This window comes from Rhinoraja longicauda, chromosome 5 (genome assembly GCF_053455715.1).
Source record: "Rhinoraja longicauda isolate Sanriku21f chromosome 5, sRhiLon1.1, whole genome shotgun sequence".
NCBI lineage: Eukaryota > Metazoa > Chordata > Chondrichthyes > Rajiformes > Arhynchobatidae > Rhinoraja > Rhinoraja longicauda.
In genome coordinates, this window is record NC_135957.1 from 39,364,417 (window position 1) to 39,387,424 (window position 23,008).

General features: G+C 40.6%; 1 protein-coding gene across 4 annotated transcripts in view; it reads right to left on the reverse strand.

Moving 5' to 3' along the window:
- LOC144593564 (tudor domain-containing protein 15-like) overlaps positions 1–21,509 on the reverse strand; it is a 37,059-nt gene extending 15,550 nt beyond the window's left edge. For 2 of the 4 annotated variants that reach the window (XM_078399314.1, XM_078399317.1), the window contains exon 1: positions 10,051–10,114. The gene's annotated coding sequence lies outside the window, so the exon portion shown is untranslated. Of the gene's footprint in view, positions 1–10,039; positions 10,115–21,404 lie in introns of those variants that run through there. The other 2 variants (XM_078399316.1, XM_078399315.1) reach the window with 2 other exon arrangements.
- Positions 21,510–23,008: the final 1,499 nt, after the last annotated feature.

A 23,008-nucleotide genomic window follows, 5' to 3' on the forward strand; every position in this document is an offset into this window, starting at 1 on the left:
AATAATTGGCATAAGATAGTTTTCCTTTTTTCATCTGTGCTTCCATCAAATCTTATTCATGGCAATGTCTCACGACTTGTTCTCTCAACTGCCTCCATTCCTTTGTGTTAATCCCATGTCCCTGTTCCTATGTCTCCTGATCTATCTTGGCATATAAATCATGGTCATGGAGACGACTACTTTAAAATAAAATTATATTGAAACATTAAAATATGCCATATTATGGAAAGCACAAATCAAAATTCATAAATGAACACAAATTACAGTGATACTTGGCCACAAGCTCATATTTGACTGGTTATTTCCGCCATCCTATCATCAGTGTAGTTTAAGAAAGATAGTTCACACAAATGGTTTGGGTGTGGATGGGAGGACAATGAATAAACACTGTTCTTTAAGTGACACCACACATTCGGAGGTCAATTTTTTCACAGAAGATGAATACTGTGTAGTTACAGTAAACCCTCATTTTAACAGACCACTTTACAACAGATTCCGAGAAACCCATCGGAAACCGAAAATATCACAAGTCGAAATGCATTTAATACACCTGATCATGTGGCCGGAAGCGAGCACAGCTTGCTACGGATCGCTGCCGTTTGCACCATTGCAAAGTTGAAATGTCGTAAGTCGAAGTATCGTAAGCCGGGGAGCAACTGTAAAGGATCGAATCTGTTGTAGACCGTTTGCTGTTTCATGGAATGACCACTAGGTGAATGGAGCAAATGGTGTTTTTTAACCATTTTAACTTACTTTAGAATAGTGATAGTCAAGAGTGTTTTATTGTCGTATGTCCCAGATAGAACAATGAAATTCAGACTTACTGCAGCACAACAGAATATGTAAACATAGTACACTGTAAACAATGATAAACGAGTGAAAAAAATGCTCAGCTTGTTTATTTACATACTCACAAGTACACATATATGTATATAGATATATATACACATTATATGTATATACATATATATATATATATATGTATACATACATATAGTGTATACATATATATATATATACACACACACACACACACTCAAAAAACAAGCATTTAGTAGTGCAATAATAATAATAATATTTGCAGTTCAGAGCTTATTTGAGGTTGAGGTGTTTAATAGCCTGATGGCTGTAGGGAAGAAGCTATCCTGAACCTAGACGGTACAGTTTTCAGGCACCTGTATCTTCTTCCCGATGGCAGGGGTGAAATGAGTGTGTAGCCAGGGTGGTGTGGGTCTCTGATGATGCTGGTTGCCTTTTTGAGGCAGCGACTCCGATAAATCCCTTCGATGGTCAGAGCCGGTAATGGACTGGGCAGTGTTCACAACTTTTTGCAGTCTTTTCTGCTCCTGGATGTTCAAGTTGCTGAACCAGGCCATGATGCAACCAATCAATATGCTCTCTACTGCACACCTGTAGAAGTTCGAGAATCCTCTTTGACACCGAATCTCCGTAATCTTCTCAGCAAGTAGAGGCATTGATGTGCTTTATTTATAATTGCATTAGTGTGCTGGGTCCAGGAAAGATCTTTGGAAATATGCATGCCCAGGAATTTGAAGTTTTTGACTCTCTCCACCATCGTCCCGTTGATATAAACAGGATTGTGGGTCCTCATCCTTCCTCTTCCAACGTCCACAATCAGTTCATTGGTTTCACTGATATTGAGAGCCAGGTTGTTGTGCTGGTCAATCTCACTTCTACACTCTGACTCATCACCATCTATAATTCGTCCAACAACAGTGGTGTCGTCGGCGAACTTGAAGATGGAGTTCACACTATATCCGGCTACACATTCACGAGTATAGAAATATTAAACCAAATCTCAGAAGTCTCCATATGGTTTCATCTATCACCGGCCAGAAACTATCGCAACCACATCTTCCCCTCTCTTACTGCTATACACTGGCAGTCTCTTCACTTCCCCCACTCCTGTTGCAGGGTGTCAACCCAACCCTTTTACCCTGATGCTGCTTGACTTGTTGAGTCCTTCCAGTACCTTATTATTTTGTTTTTAGCTGAACTTCCAGTTGCTACGTTAATTGGACATAAAAGCTGCAAATTATCCATCAACATATCTGACCATTATTATAACGATGTTGATGGATGCATGGAGTGTAAATTGGTTCCTGAATTTCTGATAACTGTGATCACAAAGTACTTCATAGTCTATAAAGGACTCTGGAATTTTATGAAAGCTAATATTCATATACAAGTTTTTCTTTCTTCAAATGTGATGCTTTGAAATATCACCAGGAGCATCGCAAGGATTAAATTAATATGTTCTCCCAGCTCATATAAAGCACTTCTCATGGAAATAATGATCATCCTAACAGCAACCAGAATAAACTGCATTTTCTAAACATGATGACAAAAGCACAACCATCCACTGACGCAGTAAAATTATTCCAATAGATAGTAGATAATAGACAATAGGTGCAGTAGTAGGCCATTCGGCCCTTCGAGCCAGCACCACAATTCAATGTGATCATGGCTGATCATTCTCAATCAGTACCCCGTTCCTGCCTTCTCCCCATACCCCCTGACTCCGCTATCCTTAAGAGCTCTATCTAGCTCTCTCTTGAATGTATTCAGAGAATTGGCCTCCACTGCCTTCTGAGGCAGTGAATTCCACAGATTTACAACTCTGACTGAAAAGGTTTTTCCTCATCTCCGTTCTAAATGGCCTACCCCTTATTCTTAAACTGTGGCCCCTGGTTCTGGACTCCCCCAACATTGGGAACATGTTTCCTGCCTCTAATGTGTCTAGCCCCTTAATAATCTTATATGTTTTGATAAGATCCCCTCTCATCCTTCTAAATTCCAGTGCATACAAGCCTAGCCACAGTTGCCGAACATCCACCCCCCGAGCTGCTCCAGTCTTTCAACATATGACAATCCCGCCATTCTGGGAATTAACCTAGTTAACTTACGCTGCACGCCCTCAATAGCAAGAATATCCTTCCTCAAATTTGGAGACCAAAACTGCACACAGTACTCCAGGTGCGGTCTCACTAGGGCCCTATACAACTGCAGAAGGACCTCTTTGCTCCTATACTCAACTCCTCTTGTTATGAAGGCCAACATTCAATTGGCTTTCTTCACTGCCTGCTATACCTGCATGCTTCCTTTCAGTGACTGATGCACTAGGAAAAGTTTCCCACAAAAAAGGAAACTTCCTGATATCAGTCCCAACAAATAAAACAGAAAAATCACATCCTAGCACAAGGGGAGGGAACAGGGACAAGATAAAAGTAAATTATAATCTGTAATTAAATCCAGATGAAGTAATTGTGAAAAAGCAACAAAGTGCGAACTTCATTTAATGTCTGCATAGTTAAATGCATTGCAATTACAGCTGCTCATCTAGCTATCCTTGACAATTTCAATATCCATCTCATTTCATCAAGTTCTATCAGATTCCATCAATCCCTGTCCTCCATGTTCCCCCATCCATATTAGTCATATCATATCATATCATATATATACAGCCGGAAACAGGCCTTTTCGGCCCTCCAAGTCCATGCCGCCCAGCGATCCCCGCACATTAACACTATCCTACACCCACTAGGGACAATTTTTACATTTACCCAGCCAATTAACCTACATACCTGTACGTCTTTGGAGTGTGGGAGGAAACCGAAGATCTCGGAGAAAACCCACGCAGGTCACGGGGAGAACGTACAAACTCCTTACAGTGCAGCACCCGTAGTCAGGATCGAACCTGAGTCTCCGGCGCTGCATTCGCTGTAAAGCAGCAACTCTACCGCTGCGCCACCGTGCCGCCCATCCTCTTGAATTTACCATACAATATGATCATGCTGCTCCCAACGTCTCAGCCACAGAAGGGGACATCTGTAATCAATCTGTGAAGAAACCCATCATCCATATTTACCTTCCCCTTCACAACACTACTGTGAAAGGTTCCCTTCCGATTTGGGTGCATCTGCACCCTCAAAATCACAACCACTATGTTCTCCATTTGTTACAACACCTAAGCTGCATATTTGCCTCCACAATTCATGCCTCAGTCACTATTAATAAATCACTCACCCTGGCTGCTCTCAGGCAAAATCTTCAACTGTTCCCCAACATTTAATGCAAAGAATCAACATAGTAAACAACTGTTTTGGTAATTCGCTGCCAAGTCTAGTTGGACCAGATAACCCAAACCCACAAAATAGCCCTGTACCCATCTGACAAAACAGCTCATTACATGAGTTGTGCAAAGATAGTTAGTGGGGTTTTTTTTGGTTCTCCTAGGTTGAAGAGTTGATCAACACCTCATGCAATTTTCTCCTTCTCTAGTTCACCAGACAAAATGTCAAAAGGTTACTTTCAACTCTAGACCAAAACCTATATCCTATTCCACTTTCCCATCTTTCTTTGTGTTCCTGTAAGCTTTATGTCCATGAAACCAACCTGCTGTGCACTGGACTCTATCCCCACTTCTTTGTTGCAAACTGTCATTTTATTTACTCTCTAATATCATAGAACATAGAATAATACAGCACAGGAACAGGCCCTTTGGTCCATATCTATACAGACCATGGTGCCAATCTAAATTAATCTGATCTGCCTGCACATGGTCCGTATCCCTCTATTCCTGCCAGTTCATGTCTGTTTAAATGTCTCTTTCCCAACTGTTTCTCACACCTCCCCTTGATGTGAGATACAGGCACCTAGTGAAAAATAACGGCGCAAAAATCTTATTTAAACTATCTCCCCTCTCATGTTAAATCTATGGCCCCAAGTTTTTGATATTTCTACCTGTCTACATTTCTCACAATTTCATGCACTTCCATCATGTTGCCCCAGAGGAAAAATACAAATTTGTCCAAAGTCTCCTTATAGCTAATAATATAATTCAGCAAACATCCCAGTGAACCTCCTCTTCTCCCTCTCCTAAATCTCCATGTCCCTCCCATAGTCCAGAACTCCATGCAATACTCCAAATGTAGTCTCACTAACGTTTTATATAGTTCCAAACTCACACACAGGTGCTCCCCTGCTTACGATGCTTCTACTTGCGATATTTTGACTTTGCGATGGTGCAAACGGCAGCGACCCGTAGCTCGCTTCCGGCCACGTGATCACGCGTATTCAATGCATTCCGACTTACGATATTTTCAGTTTCTGATGGGTTTCTCGGAATGGAACCCTACCGTAAGCACCTGGATTCAGGATATCAGGAGCACCTGCATTCAATACCCCAACCAATGATGCCATATGCCTTCTTTACAACTCTATCTACTTGTGTTGCCTCTTTCAGGGACCATTGGAATGCCATCCCAAGATCCATCTGTACATCAAAGCTCCAAAGAATCCTGCCATTTACTTTACACATCCTCTTGAATTTGATCTATCAAAATATAACACTTCAGATTTAGAATATTTTTGTGTCAGAAACACCAGGATCCAATGAAATTCCTCATGCACATGAAGCTCACAAACAGTATATATAATGAATAAACAGTATACATAAAGAAATAAAGTCGAGTGCAAAACAGCATAACTGAGCAAAATTGTTAAGGAAAAAAATATTAAAATTCACCTGTAATTTCTCTACCCTAATTTCCCACCAAACTGTATCCTTTGACAACCTTCATTACCCACAACTCCACCAATTTGTGTCATCTGCAAGCTGACTAATCTGACCTTCTACATTTCTGCCAAATCATTATTAATATATATTACAAACAATACAAAAGTGAAAGTAGTTGAGGCAGGTGGAATAACAACATTTATAATACATTTGGACAGGTGCACGGATAGAAAATGGTTATTGGGAAATGATGGTGCCCAATGGAATACCAAAGGATAAACATTTACAATATCCACCTGGAAGTACCAAGTAGGCAATCCATCTCAGATTCTATTTTGTGATCCACACCATCAAAAGCGTCAATATTCACTCATCCATGGTTATAAGAATGCTTTGCACTCCAGAACCAGCAATGCCTCTATCCAAACAATTCCAAAACAGTTAAAACACTGGCATCCTTTGAACGATGTAGAAAAATATCCATGATTTATACTATCCTTAAAATAAAAACAGGAAAAATCCCTTAATCATTAAAACGATGAAAGATGTCATGAATAGTGCCAGCAAGCAGCATTTAGAACCCAAGTGTTTGGGGTTTTGCAAGAACCCCACTTCCCATATGACTTCAATAGTCCACTTCCAAAGGTTGATCAACATTGACAAAGGCAACCTATGAACACACGAGCCATTAATGAACCCAGGTAAAACTGAAGTCAAAGGATTCCTATAGTTTGGATGTGCTCCATACAAAGAAAGATGCTTCTAGTAGTTGGATTTCAATTAACCAACGGAGACTGGGTATGGGACATTTTATTTGAATGCTTAATCAATTACCTCCATTCTTGAAATTAGAATTCCAAATGTCCATATACCCTTGCATAATTCTGCATGTAACTTCTCAGAAAATGAAGCATGTGAGGTAGAGATAAGAATAGTCTAGAAGCGATGTGCTTTGTATCTGAGTTCATCAGCCTGGTGACAAGAAGCATGTACAAACAGGCATGTGATTCTTGAGTTTGGCAAATTTGTAATAAAGAGAGTTTGTTCTGAAAGTAAACTTTGGCCCCACGTGATTTTTGTTTTGTCTACTGCATCTTACCTATCTGTGACGCCACTTTTAGAGAACTAAGTACTTGTACTACTGTCCTTCCTCGGTTAAATCATGGACATGGATGACAAACACCAATAGGGAAAGAAACTGACTCCTGAGCCATTTATTCACAAAATGCTGGAGTAACTCAGCAGGTCAGGCAGCATCTCGGGAGAGAAGGAATGGGTGACGTTTCGGGTCGAGACCCTTCTTCAGACTGATGTCAGGGGGCGGGACAAAGGAAGGATATAGGTGGAGACAGGAAGATAGAGGGAGATCTGGGAAGGAGGAGGGGAAGGGAGGGACAGAGGAACTATCTAAAGTTGGAGAAGTTGATGTTCATACCACTGGGCTGCAAACTGCCCAGGCGAAATATGAGGTGCTGTTCCTCCAATTTCCGGTGGGCCTCACTATGGCACTGGAGGAGGCCCATGACAGAAAGGTCAGACTGGGAATGGGAGGGGGAGTTGAAGTGCTCAGCCACCGGGAGATAAGTTTGGTTAATGCGGACCGAGCGCAGGTGTTCAGCGAAGCGATCGCCGAGCCTGCGCTTGGTTTCGCCGATGTAAATAAGTTGACATCTAGAGCAGCGGATGCAATAGATGAGGTTGGAGGAGGTGCAGGTGAACCTTTGTCTCACCTGGAAAGACTGTTTGGGTCCTTGGATGGAGTTGAGGGGGGAGGTAAAGGGACAGGTGTTGCATCTCGTGCGATTGCAGGGGAAAGTGCCCGGGGTTGGGGTGGTTTGGGTAGGAAGGGACGAGTGGACAAGGGAGTTACGGAGGGAACGGTCTCTGCGGAACGCAGAGAGGGGAGGGGAAGATATGGCCAGTGGTGGGGTCCCGTTGTAGGTGACGGAAATGTTGGTGGATGATATGTTGGATCCGCTGGCTGGTGGGGTGGAAGGTGAGAACGAGGGGGATTCTGTCCTTGTTGCGAGTGGGGGGAGGGGGAGCAAGAGCGGAGCTGCGGGATGTAGAAGAGACCCTAGTGAGAGCCTCATCTATAATGGAGGAGGGGAAGCCCCGTTTCCTGAAGAAAGAGGACATCTCGGAAGCCCTAGTGTGAAACACCTCATCCCGGGCGCAGATGCGGCATAGACGTATTTGACTCCTGAGCCATACCACCAGCACAAGCTTCCAGTCCAAAAAATAACCTTCCACCAACCCCCTCTGCTTCCTACGATAGTGCAGTGAATTATGTATCCAGATTGGGAATGGGAGGGGGAGTTGAAGTGCTGAGGCACCGGGAGATCAGGTTGGTTAAGGTGGACTGAGCGGAGGTGTTGAGCGAAACGATCGCCGAGCCTTTTATTTAGACCCAGGAAAGAAACACCTCGCTCAACACCTCCGCTCAGAGAGGTTATGGTGTTTGTAAGTTCCTGTTGAAGCAAACAAGATGAATAATTGAAGTGTATTTTGCAGATAGAAGACAGCCTGTTTTAGTCTTTTAGTCAAGAGAGAGCTGGATAGAGCTCTTAAGGATAGCGGAGTCAGGGGGTATGAGGAGAAGGCAGGAAAGGGGTACTGATTGAGAATGATCAGCCATGATCACAGCCATGATCACATTGAATGGCGGTGCTGGCTTGAAGGGCCGAAGGGCCTCCTCCTGCACCTATTAAAAATTGTCTTAGGTAGCATGAATTTATAGGTCAGTGTTAATGAATTGGGTTGCTTTCTCCTGGATAGTACTGAGCGTTTTGAATGTTGGTGCTATACTTGGGGAATTCTGAGGGATAAGATATACATGCATTTGGAAATTCGAGAAATGATTAGAAATAGTCACCTATTTGCACCTAAGAGTCCTGTGAATTTGTTGGTTTTTTTTTTGAAGTAACCTAGAAGGTCATTGAGGGCAGGATAGTGGATGTAGTCCATGTGAATTTAAGCAAGGCCTTTGATAAAATGGCAGGTTCCTCTGGAAGGTTGGAACGCATGGGAGAGCTAACCTGATCTCCCGGTGCCTCAACACTTCAACTCCCCCTCCCATTCCCAATCTGACCTTTCTGTCCTGGGCATCCTCCAATGTCATAGTGAGGACCAGCACAAATTGGAGGAACTCATATTTCACTTGGGCAGTTTACACCCCAGTAGTATGAACATTGACTTCTCTAACTTCAGTTAGTTCCTCTGTCCCTCTCTTTCCCCTCCCCAGCTCTCCCACTAGTCTTCCTGTCTCCTACTACATCCTATCTTTGTCCCATCCCCTCCCCTGACATCAGTCTGAAGAATGGCGTCAACCCGAAACGTCACCCATTCCTTCTCTCGAGATGCTGCCTGACCCGCTGAGTTACTCCAGCATTGTGTGTCTACCTTTGATTTAAACCAGCATCTGCAGTTTTTTTTCCTACTCAATAATTCAGACTTACTTTAAGAATTTTGCTTAGACCTATTCTTGTTGAAATAAAACAGACCAGTGTATCTTGAAATACATTATTTATTCCTTCTAGACTACAGATGTACTCTAATTTCTCATTACATCTTCTGTTAAATGTACAACTCATTCAAATGTTCTAGTACAATTTATTCCTTCCAAAAATGTCTCAAAATTATGGTAATCCTTAATTGCGACAGAATTTTAACCCAAATCTTAGTAATGAGTTACATGTTTTGATTTCAGTTCAGCTGGTTAGACATATTTTCACATTCCTGTATGTTTGTTTTAAGATTACACCTCAACTCAAGTGTATGTTGCATTCCTAAACTGCAGTTTTTGCGTTTTATTGTGGGCAAATGTTTGAAGTCCGAAGTGATTTAATTTCACATACTATAACGTTAAGAAAATTTAAACACTTCCAAATAGGATAGAAATAACACAAAGAAAAATATCAAACATGGAACAATGTTAAAATTTGCTGGAGTTTTTCTAAAACAGTTATGAAATATACGAGTTTTCACAAAACGTACAAAATAAAAAATGTCGGCAGGTCAGGCTGTATCTTTGTAAAGAGAAACTGCTTAACTTTCAAGTCAAAGTTTTTTCCACAAAAAACTAGTAATTTAGGTTTGGGAGATGAAGAATTGTTTTCATTTTAAGGCAGATGAAGGGCGAAAACTTTCAGGCTTTACCGAATCGCATTTCATCAATTATATTGTCAGAAAACAAATGCCTCCCGAGCACAGGAGGTAACTTAATAAAATCTTTACAACAAAATTAAGCGGCATCACCCAGTCTTCAGTCATCAGTATTTTGTGATTCATGACTGCTCTTTCTTCGACCACAATCTGCAGAAAGTCAGCTCAACTTCTGCAACCTTTTTTTTTTACAAGGGAATAAAACAATTACATTTGACGGTGGGGAAATAAATATCGACAAGTTATCGACACGAGTCGAAATATCATCAGGGAATGCTCGCTTCGTTGCTCTTCTGTCGGGGTGGGGTTTTTTAGCACGCTTTACCTACGCTTTACCTTCGCTTTACCTTCTCTCTCCCTCTCTCACGCCAGTTACTCCGCGGCCTCCACCCACACGCATGCGGAGACAACTCCGTCCCCAAGGCATCACCTGGCGGGTGGAGCCCAGGCCGGCCGCACGCGCACGCGCACGTGCCGCGGCTTCCCTGGGCGGCCGGGCGCGCGCTACCGCGGCCACGCGCGATGCCGGTTAAACCAAAGATACCGGAGGAGCAAGTTCGACCACTCGACCCTAACAACCGCAGTCGGGCATGGGGTACATTTCAGCGCCATTTTAGTAAGCAGATTCTGTGTGCTAGACTGGGCAGTGTTCATAACTCTGCGATTTCTTCGCACATAAAATATGTTTGCAAACAATTATTTTTGTTCAACTTCTTGGATAAGTTGAGAGTTGACATTTATAACTTTTTCTTGAAGAGTTGCTGCTTTGTTATCTTTAAACTTTGGATGTTACTGATTGAATATTTGCACTGGAGATCCACTCTGTATCAGGCCAATTGATCATATTTAATAAACTGTTCTTTGCTTTCTCTGTTAATTTTAATTTCACCTCCACGAGCTGCATCTCATTTTTAAAATTTTAAGCCATGGAAGCAGAGATTAGGCATTTGCAAACAATAGAACTCTACTGAATCCACAATATAATTAAAAAGACATTTAACTTTATACTTAGAACCAAGAAAATTTGAATTGGTGAAATGGTTAGTTAAAAACCCTTGACAGCCATTAAAATGACTAATGCTGCCTGACGTGAAGGTAGACACAAAATGCTGGAGTAACTCAGCGGGTCAGGCAGCATCTCAGGAGAGAAGGAATGGGTGATGTTTCGGGTCGAGACCCTTCATCAGACTGATCAGTCTGAAGAAGGGTCTCGACCCGAAACGTCACCCATTCCTTCTCTTCTGAGATGCTGCCTGACCCACAGAGTTACTCCAGCATTTTGTGTCTACCTTCAATTTGAACCAGCATCTGCAGTTATTTTCCAATCTCACTCCCGGAGCGCATCATTGCCATGAAAAATCGGCCGGCGACACCTAAGCTTGGCCACAATTTAGAAATGATCCGGCCTGTGCTTGGCAAGGTCCAGACAAGCCGGGTGCAAGCAACACTGGGAAGGGCAGCAACTGCACAAGCGTAGGGTTGGCGGCATCCCCGGTGAAAATCATCTGGACGACCGGCGATGCCCCAGATGCATGGACATGATCCCAACATTGCCCAATACTGCAGCCAATGATGTCCCATCCCAATCCCGCTGATGCAACTCGTCCAAGAAAGGAAATGTGAAAGCGACTATGTTTGGAAATAATCTGTTATGCCCGGACATTCAGGCTGGGAGATCCGTTTGCCAACCTTTCACTGGTTAACAAATACTGTATTTGTTTTTCCGACATAGGCACCAAAGTGGGTGATCGCAAAATCTTCCACATTATATCCAAAATTCTACTACTTTCACTTATGATCTTCCATGTTCACTTCAAGTTGTTCGGCTTGTCCATATCCCATTGAATTATTTTTTCATGTTCCTTTATACTCGAAGCAAAAACTTGGTAAAATTACTTTTAATTTGCTCAGACAAATCATTAATACAGACTGTGTTGGTTAGGGTGACAAACATGATCTCTTATGTCTCCTGCGCCGCAGCCTATCAAACCTGAGAAAATTTGGATTATTCCCACTCATTCTGTCAAATATCCAATTCTCAATCTATGAAACCAATTCCCTGTACACTGACTTTGTTAACAAATCTGATACCATTATGACCTTATTAAAAGCTTTCTTGAAATGCAAAAACATCTCGCCCACTTGTTTCCCCCTAGATGAATTGTCAAAAGAATTAAAAATATTAGTCAAACATATTTTATCTTACATATCTACATTAGCTCTACTGAATTTTATTATAATTTTCATAGTATTATTATTATTATTATTAAATTTTATTAAGACGTACAGGTATGTAGGTTAATTGGCTGGGTAAATGTAAAAATTGTCCCTAGTGGGTGTAGGATAGTGTTAATGTACGGGGATCGCTGGGCGGCACGGACTTGGTGGGCCGAAAAAGGCCTGTTTCCGGCTATATGATATGATAAGCAGACTCATGGTCCATTAGAATACACATACAGTACACAGTATATACATATAAAATTAAATTAAATTAGAAAAGGCAACAATACCAATGTTTCCACATAGGTGACAGGTATCTCACGGCACTGAAACCAGGATTTACCAGCAGCACAATGATGGAATTCTGAGAACCATTCAATCGGCATATAAAGATAAACATGAGATTCCTCAACAGGGCATGAAACGTATTGACTCCTGCACTACAAAACAGTTCACTTGCACTGCACCACCTTGGCTTTCTAAGCAATATGCGCATGCAGTCATTATAGGCAACCTTAAGTTTATGGATGCTTGACTTATTAAACTTTATCCACAAAGGAGCAGTGTAAAGAGGAGTACAGTACGCTCTAAACAGGTTTATCTTGACATTTCCTGAGCACCAGTGGAATTTCCTAACCAACATGTTAGCTTGTGCATACAACATGCGGCGCTGTCTATACATATATATAACATATAACATATAACAACTACAGCATGGAAACAGGCCTGTCCGGCCCTACCAGTCCACGCCGACCATTCTCCCTGACCTAGTCTCATCTACCTGCACTCAGACCATAACCCTCCAATCCCCTCCTATCCATATACCTATCCAATTTACTCTTAAATAATAAAATCGAGCCAGCCTCCACCACTTCCACCGGAAGCCCATTCCATACAGCCACAACCCTCTGAGAAAAGAAGTTCCCCCTCATGTTACCCCTAAACCTTTGTCCCTCAATTCTGAAGCTATGTCCCCTTGTTGGAATCTTCCCCACTCTCAAAGGGAAAAGCCTACCCACGTCAACTCTGTCCGTCCCTCTCAAAATTTTAAAAACCTCTATCAAGTCCCCCCTCAACCTTCTACGCTCCAAAGAATAAAGACCCAACCTATTCAACCTCTCTCTGTAGCCTAAGTGCTGAAACCCAGGCAACATTCTAGTAAATCTCCTCTGTACCCTCTCCATTTTGTCGACATCCTTCCTATAATTTGGCGACCAGAACTGCACACCATACTCCAGATTCGGCCTCACCAATGCCCTGTACAATTTCAACATTACATCCCAACTTCTATACTCGATGCTCTGATTTATAAAGGCAAGCATACCAAACGCCTTCTTCACCACCCTATCCACATGTCCTCATCATCAGACATTTGATCTGTGATGACATGTCCCAGATACTTAGCTTTACAGCAGACAGATAGAACCTGCCCTGACAGGTAAAATGATGGGAAGACTAGATCTTTGTCCCCTTTTACTTTACAAATCATGACAACGCTCTTTTTAGCATTGTATTTCACGTCAAATTGGACACCATACTCAGAGCATATATTCAACATCTGCTGAAACCCAGCACTGCTAGGAGAAAAAACCGCCAGATCATCGGCATACATAAGATGGTTTACCAGGGTGTTACCAATCATACATCCTGTTTTACAGCCTCTAAGCTGTTCAGATAAATCATTCATGTACACATTAAAGAGGGCTGGTGAGAGTAGCCCCCCCTGGCGAACCCCATTACCAACACCAAATGTTACAGAGACTGCATTACCCCATTTGACCTGCATGCTCTGGTTGGCATACCAATATGCCAGGACCCTAATTATACTGTTAGGCACTCCTCTTTGACTCAGTTTTTGGAACAGCTTATGATGGTTGACTCGATCAAAAGCTTTCGAGGCATCAATAAAACCAATTAACACAGAGGAATGCTGCCTTCTATACATTTCAACCATTTCCTTCAGGGCATAGATACATAAATCAGTACCATGCTTAGCCTTGAAGCCAAACTGGTTGTCTAGTACCCAAATAAAAACATAATCTATCTAATAAAATTCTTTCCAGGACTTTGGATAACACACTGGCTAGAGCAATCGGTCTGTAATTATCCAAGCTCCCCACCTTGCCCGCTTTGTCCTTGATGACAGGCACCAGAGTAACGGACAACATGGAGTCCGGTAACAGACCATGATTCATAAGGCCAGTAAAACAGATTGCAAGAAGGACAGCAACCCTCGGGCTTGCAAGTTTGAGGTGCTCTGCAGTGATCTGATCTAAGCCGCTAGCTTTGTTATCAGCTAGCTGTGTGATTGCTTGATAGACATTGGCTGTGATTCCCACTTTGTCACTTGGCAATGTTGCCCACTTTGTAGGGATCACTTTTAATACAATTGAATAGCTCAGAGTAATGTTGCCTCCACAAATCAGCTATGTTGTCGGCTCCTGAGACTCCTTCTATGGTACATGGTAACGATGTACTGCCTCTGTTCAGAGCTCTCACCTCCTTCCAGAAGCCAGTAACATCGTTACCAAGGAGCTTATCAGCCATACAGTCTGCTCTCATTAAGTAGTATCTTCATATCACACCCTTTATTATAGATCAGTAGTTCCCAATTCTTTTCTCTCTCCTCGTTTAAGTAGTGAGGCCTCATTTGTCACCCTCCACTCTGCATGAACCATCACACAATCAATAGAGTTTTTGGAAGATGATAACCTAAGCTTTCATCACCTCTTTTAGGTTCATTATTAGTTTTCAGGTTCATTATCTTCTCTAGTAGTATTTTGTTACATATTGATTATTTTGCTTCCTAACTTGCACTGGACCTTTGGTTAATTTAGTTAATCACTGTACACACATATATAATAAATACAAAATCCGTAGCAACTCCAACTTATATTTCCTGCAAATTTATTCCCATATTCTGCTTTCCTTTATCAACTTTCTGGTCATTCTTTATTGAAGTTTAAAACACTACCAATCACATTTACTGCTTTTTCTGATAATCTTATGCCTTTTCCTTAAATTTAATATTAACTTTAATTACTCCTGTAATCCATGAGGTGAGAAGAAACATTTTCACCCAGAGAGTTGTGAATTTGTGGAATTCTCTGCCACAGAAGGCAGTGGAGGCCAATTCACTGGATGAATTTAAAAGAGAGTTAAATAAAGCTCTAGGGGCTAGTGGAATCAAGGGATATGGGGAGAAGGCAGACACAGGTTATGGATTGTGGGTGATCAGCCATGATCACAATGAATGGCGGTGCCAGCTCGAAGGGCCAAATGGCCTCCTCCTGCACCTATTTTCTATGTTTCTATGTAATACCATGCCTTACATCACTACGATAATTTAAAGGTCTATAAACAACTCCCACTAATGTCCTTGCCCTTTACTGCTGCTTGGCTCCATCCAAACCAATCCTAATTCTTCCCAGTGATCTACTGAGCCAAGTACCGTTGATTATTAAAAGCTATATTTCATCTCCTCTTCTCTGTTATTCTTGAATAATAAATATCCTGAAACATTCAGCTTTAGTTACGCTGCAACATATTTCTTTGATGGCTTGTGGAACATATCCATTTGTGACTATTTGAGGCATAGTGCCTTTAGATATATAAGATTTATTCACAAAATGCTGGAGTAACTCAGCAGGTCAGGCAGCATCTCGGGAGAGATATGACTTTTAATAACTTCCTGTACTCTGACTTATTTCCTGTCCGTCTATGTTTCCTTTGCCGTTTTATTTTGCTTCCCACGTTAAAAACATTTTAAACTTTCCATCAAGTTCCCCATTCTTCTGCCATGTTAATTAAAACCCGACCTAAAATCATCAGCAAATGTCCCTGCATGGATATTACAGTTATCGTCACCAGCAACTATTTCGAATTTATTAAAACAAAGAAAAAGTTCCATGAAGGTTGGCTGCTGATTAAGGAAATAGAATTGTATGGAATTATTCATCTGCAAATGTGGTGCTTCCATATCGCACACAATCAATTGATTTGAAGAACAGAAAATAAACAAACCTGGAGAATATTTGCCTGTTTGGAATCACAAAAATGTATTAATTGGACTCACTTCAGAAATATCTTTAGCCTTGCAGTCTTGTTTGCTATCTCCTGCAAGTACCCTTTGCAAGGATTGAGTGATGAACATGAACTACACAGGATTTGGCTCAAATTTTCACAAGGTAATTACTATTTTCTGATGTTCCATCTTCCCCCTTTCTGAATTAGATGATTAATTCCTTGGTTTTGTTGACACTGAGCGAGTGGTTGTTGTTGTGGCATTGCTCAACCGGGTGTTCTATCTCCCTCCTGTACACTGTCTCATCGCTACCTGTAATTCGGCCAACAACAGTGGTGTCATTGGCACGTTTATAGATGGCATTGGAGCTGTGTTTAGCTACACACTCAGAGAGTAGCACAGGGAGCTGTGCACGCAGCCTTGAACTGCACCTGTGGTGATGGTCAAGAAGGAGGAGATAGAGTCATTAAGTCATACGACATGGAAACAGGCCCTTTGGCTCAATTTGCCCACAACAAGTCCCACGTACACCAGACGCACCAGCCTACGTTTGCCCCATATCCCTCTAAACGTGTCCTATCCATGTACCTGGCTAAATGTTTCTTAAATGTTGCAGTCGTACCTGCCTCAACTACCTCCTCCGGCAGCTCGCTTCATATACCCACCACTCTTTGTGTGAAAAACTTAACCCTCAGGTTCCTATTAAATTTTTCTCCCCTTTACCTTAAATCGATGTCCTCTGGTTCTCGATTCCCCTACTCTGGACAAGAGACTGTGCCTCTCATGATTTTATATGCCGCTGCAAGATCACCCCTTACCATCCTCCGCTCCAAGGAATAGAGTCCTAGCCTGCTCTCCCTATAGCTCAGGCCCTCGAGTCTTTGAGATGTTGTTTATGATCAACAGTGATTAATCGATCCTCCCACACTCCAAAGACGTACAGGCTTTGATAAAATTATAAATTGTCCCTAGTGTGTAGGATAGTGCAAGTGTACTGGGTGAGCCGAAGGGCCTGTTTCTGCCCTATTTCTCTGGTCTAAAGTCTAACGATTCTGAAGGAAATAGGTATTAGTCAAAAAATAGCACCAGACAAGTCCACAAGGTTGAAATCAATACATTTCAAGAAACCAATGACCTACATTCCCAGAGTTTTAAAAGAGATGGAGTTAAGAAAATGGTTTTCTCCATTCTCAAATTGTCATCCTCCAAATTTCTACTGTGAATTGGAGGGAAGTAAAAGTGAAGGGGAGAAAATAGAGAACCATCAACCGAGTAGCTGAACATCAGTGATAGGAAAAATGCAGGAATCTATAATGAACCTTAAAAAGAATAAGAAGATTGAGCAGAATCAGCGTGGACATATAAGGAAATTATTATGTTTGAGTAATTATATGGGATATAGAAAAAATCCTATAGTAAACAATGCACATAATGTCTGTGCCAAACATGATGCCTACTTTTACTAATCAGTTCTGCCTGCACGTTCTCCATGAAATTCCATTCCCTGCATATTTATGTGTTTGTCCAAAAGCTTTTTAAATGTCACAATTGATTCTGTTTCCACCACTGCCCCATGTAACACATTCCAGACAACTAAACCATTCTGTGTAAAAAATTTGCCTCACAACTTCCTCTAAATTTTCCCCTTAGATATGTTGTCCAGCATTTGACATTTCTACCCAGGAAAAATGGCTCTGACTGTCTACCCATCTGTACCCCTCACAGTTTCGTAAACTTCTATCGGATCTCCCGCATTCTCTGATGCTCCAGTGAAAACAAATTATTGGAGCTTTTGGAGGATGTGATAATTGCAGTACAATAAAATAAAATAAGAATTCTGTTTTGCTCAATCAAAATGTTTTGATTAATGACTGATCATTCCCATTGAGATCTAATGGTCAGTCACACAATAATGATGATGATGATGATTGATGATGATGATGATGATGATGTTAACTGAGTAAACTGCATTAAATTTTAATAAGGTAATTTAAACATGACAATTTTATTGCCAATTTCAATTTAATTGTACCTTGCACATGCTGATTTCATGTATTGCTTGACTGTTTATTTCTAATAGCCAAGAATAACACATTTTGCTGAATATAAAGCAAAAATCTCCAAAAATGTAAACCAAAACATAGAGCTGGGATGTCCCTTCAATTTTAATTTCATCCTAGGCTCCAAAACATCTATAAATGTCGTTGTCCCTATTTTTTGTTAATTTGATATCAGATAGGGTTTCACTTATGAAAAAAGCAAAAAAATTCTCTTGCAAAATACAAAACTGTGGATACTATATCTTATAAGGAAGCTGTAAAGTTTTACTCACATTTTTCTAGTAGGATGTATGCCTGCTAGTGGAGCATATTGGAAATTCAGGTAGGCTTACATTGCATATTTTTCTTATAGTCAACTTTAGATCTCTCTGTTGGTTGCGGTATAGGTATTGGGTTAAATCGGACTTTGTTCATAAACAGAGTATCTTGGTTTAAACATTTAAATTGTGCTAAAAGAACAGCAGCATTGGACATGGTGCCTTTTTGTAATGGGACTTTATGTCATGTACTCACTGGCTCATTAGACAAAAATAGGCAGTCTCTCTCATATCTCGGGCAAATTTTCTTTTTTTATTAACATTGGCCAAAATGAAATGTTCTTTCAACTCATTTGCAGTTTGTGACATTTTGCTGTCCACAAATTGTTGGATTTCTTACTGGTGTAATAATAATAACTCTCTGGACTTCTTAAAGTAGTCCATTAGTTATGGAATGCTGAAAAAGGAATAAAGCACACAATAAAGACAGGTTTATTTTTCCCTTTACATATGCGATTATTTATAGTTCACCTCAGAACATGAAATGCCCAAACTAATGGTTAATAACTAAAGTGAATGGTATTTCCAGCAAATATTGGTTAAAGTTGGAACTCTGTCTGGTGAACATGACTTAGCTAATCACTGCCATACTGAAACATTACAAGATATCATCATGCACCATGACTTGTTCCCTAGGCTTTTCTTGCACAGATCATATACTTAACACAGATCTTTACTATCATGGTTTTAAAAGCTGATGAAGTGATGCCAAACTGAGGTAAAGTCTCACAGAAATCTAGTGTAGCGTCGGATCATACCGAGAAATAACCAGAGCTCTGTTACAATTTTGTTTTTTGTGGCACCAGTACAGCATCAACTTTCTCTTCAGCAATTACTCTCACACCTGGATCAATTACTTCCATTTGGACAAAAGAAAATATGATTTATTTGTTTCATTTTATATCAATATAGGCTCCTAAACATAATAGCTGAAGGTTTTCTTCCTCTTCCTCTTTCTATTTTGCATGTCATTCAAATATTAAATCTTGAAAATGAAGTGACTTAAACTTGAAATCCTCATTTATAAATCCAGACATAAACATATCCCTTGATAAGCAATCTAGATACCCATCAAACTTGCAATGCTATGACAGATTTTTTAGAGTAACTATATAATCATTAATTAATCAGTAATTGTCTATCCTGACCTCTGGTTGTGACTTCTAAACTTGTAACTTCTTTAAATCTCTGATGTTGCTGGATTGGAATTATTCTGTAATTTATCTATTCCTCCATAATGGGACATACATTTCAATGCAAGGTGCAAATATGTTTACCCACAATGGAAAGATATCTGGTCCTATTTCTACTAACAAGATCAATTTCCCTGTGTTTGTATATGGCTTCATTCTGAATATCTTTGCCCCCCCCCCCTCCTCTATTTCAGTAACGTTAATAATCTAAAGCACACATCTGTCCATTTGATGTACAAATTTAAGGACTCCTGGGCCTTGCCATAAGCATGGATGGTTCTGTGACTGACATACCATAGTCTACAACTGCAAAGATTGCTGGACTGAATTTATTGTTCAATTTTTGTATGTCTACTCTCTTTTTAATCTCACACTTGAGTTTGCACCTCAGACCTTCAGCAGTAACTCACAAGACTTTCAGGCTCACCTAGTAATTGCAGTTATGTTATCAACAGCTTTTTTACTTTTGGTGGCTATGATTCTTGCTTTCCTCATCACCATTGTACTTATATTCACTGAACAAGTTTTCAATACCTAACAGAGGCCACTGTAGAATCTACAAATGTATATGCAGGGGAAAAGTAGAGATCAGACAAAGTGTGTTATCAACAAAATACCACTGGAAACCAAAGAGCAGTAGTCACCTGACACAATCTTTAAAAGGGTACCGGCCTTAAAGTAACAATTGCCGCTCACAACCACTATAGCATATACAATCTTCTGCCTGAAATCTCACACAACATACTTGTATACAACTCAGGAGTCTCAGGGAATTCAAAGTTTTTCAATTCAAATTCAATTTGGAAAGTTTTGCATTGCTGAAACCAAATGCACCTTCCTTCATTAACAATTTTACATTTCCGAAGATATAGTTTCCTTCAACAGGCAAATCATACATACACCATCACAAACCCACTGTAGTTTCCTCCTGGAGCCCTTATTTGTTACGCAGCGTGAGACCTGAATCAACAATAGCACCTGTTAGTCCAGAATGCCTCTCTGCAGTGTAGGATACCTGCCTTCTTATAGGTAGGAAATAATGGTACAATGCTTAACTGGTTCTTGGAGCTAGCTGGTCATTTGCTCTAATTTCTCTCCTGCCATTGGGAAGAAAGTATACGAGTCTGAAAACTGTCACGTTCAGGTTCAGGATCAGCTTCTTCTTAACGACCATCAGCTATTGAACACTACAAACTCCTACTAAACTCCAAACTATGAACTGCCTTGATTGCACTAGGGAATTTGGGCTTTGTTTTGCACTTTATTGTTTTTTTATTTATTGAACTTTTTTATGTTTGTTTATTATATTATCTATTGAGTTATGTGTTTACAAACCTGTTGTGCTGCACCAAGTTAGAATTTCATTGTTACTTTTTGGTACATATGACAATAAAACACTCTTGACTCTGATTGTTCAGGACCCCTGAAACTAGCCCTGAATTGGCCAATCTGCTGACTTTAGCCCATGTTATGGCCCTGTCAAAAATCTGCTCATGTTATATTGAAATTAAGGGAATGTGTGCCAATTATTTGAAGGCTGTTCATTTTAGTTCAAAAACTTCTGATGTCTCTTTCAAAGTTTGTTCAAATGAAATAACTAGTCAATATTTTCTTTGAAAATGTTTTATTTAAACATTGGAAGAAAACATTGCATTTGCAAACAGCAAATGACCTAGAACTTTATCGTTTTGTTTCTGTACCTGGTCATTTGTCATGGATAAATAACAAGAACTGCAATCACCTGATTCAGTGAGAGGAAGTTTAACCCTCAAAAACGGTGGGTTAGAATCAGATGAAATGCGAATTAAAAAAAAATATCAATCCTAATCTCGACATGCCTACTTCTTTTTTAAATAGAGTTGGGAGATGAACAACTAACCCACTCACAGTGTCGCTCTCCAGAAATGCTGCCTGCGATGGATGATTCAGTCAATTTATTTTTCAAATTTAAGCAAGCCATCTGCCTCGCCACGCTTCTTGAGACCACAACCTAAAAAATGGAAGGCAAGGTCGCAAAATGATTTGGTGGCTGAAAAAACACGTAATAAGTGCAGTAAATGGTGATCGCTTTCTCTGAGAGTTTGCCAGTACAAAACACCATGAAATGGCATGGTTCCACCATTATGGGCCAAGTAGTGGAAAACAGATTGCATATTGTGAAGAGGGTATCAGGGTATGCATGTGACATTGGTCATAGTCAGGGTCATAATTGGATTGTGGTGTATAGGAGATTGCAATGGAAGGGTTGTGAGACTATGATAATGGGAAACATCAAGAGAACAATTTGTCAGATGTTAGAAAATTCAGTGTTTCTTCCAGAATGTTGCAAACTGCCTAAACAGAAGATGTTTTAATTTATGTTGGCTCTCACTGTGGCAGTGGATGACACTGCAGGCAGATAGAGCGGAATGGGAATGGGATTGATAATTAAAGTGGCGTGTAATGGGAATGTCAAATAACCCTTGAGGTCTGAGTGCAGGTTCTTCACAAAGCAATCACCCAATCTGGATCTGGATTCTCTGATGCAGAGCTGGTCATATTGCAAAGATGGGATGCAACAGACTAGATTAGAAAAATCTCTGCACCAACTGGAATTATTGTTTGGGTTCCTAAATAGTGGGAAAGCAAGTGGTGTATGGACATGTATTGCTTTTCCTCTGGTTGCATGGGAAGGTTGGAAGGTTGGAAGGGGAGTGATGAGTAGGGATGGAAGAACAGACCAGGGACTCACAAACTAAGTGCTCCCTTGAATGGTGTGTAGCTGGGAAATGGGGTCATAGGGTGAGGGCAGACATGGGGGAAATTGAGGATATGCAGTGGGGATGCTATGTTTTAGGAATTAGGAGGACATTTCAGAGTTACCAAAGCTGAATGCTTCATCATTGGAACAAATCTGATGGAATTGAAGAAACTGGAAGGAAGAATGGCCTTCATACAGAAGGCAATGTGAAAGAACGTACAGTCAAGATAGTTGTAGGATTCTATGGGCTTGTAAATGACGTTAACAGTTTGTCTATCTTCTGAGGTAGAGACAGAAAGATTCAAAAAGGGAAAGGAATTATTTCAGCATTTTTATTTTTGTTTAAGATTGTAGCATCTGCAGTTTTATTATTTTTGTAAAAGTGGATCTACAGAGAGTTTCTTTCCACTGCTGGATTTGAGGGCTGGGAACTGTGAGAAAGATAGATAGATTCTTGATTAGTACAGGTGTCAGAGGCTATGGGGAGAAGGCAGGAAAATGGGGTTAGGAGGGAGAGATAGATCAGCCATGATTGAATGGCAAAGTACTTGATGGGCTGAATGGCCTAATTCTACTCCTATCACTTATAACCTCATGGACCTATTCACACAGCTTCTTTGTAATTTATGACAAAGCAAGCATTGGAGTGAAGAGAAATGGAGAATTGAATTATAAATAAACTGAACTTTACAGAGGGAGTTTGGCCAGAATTACATTGGAGCAGTGATGTTTTGAAACAATAGTGCTTCAT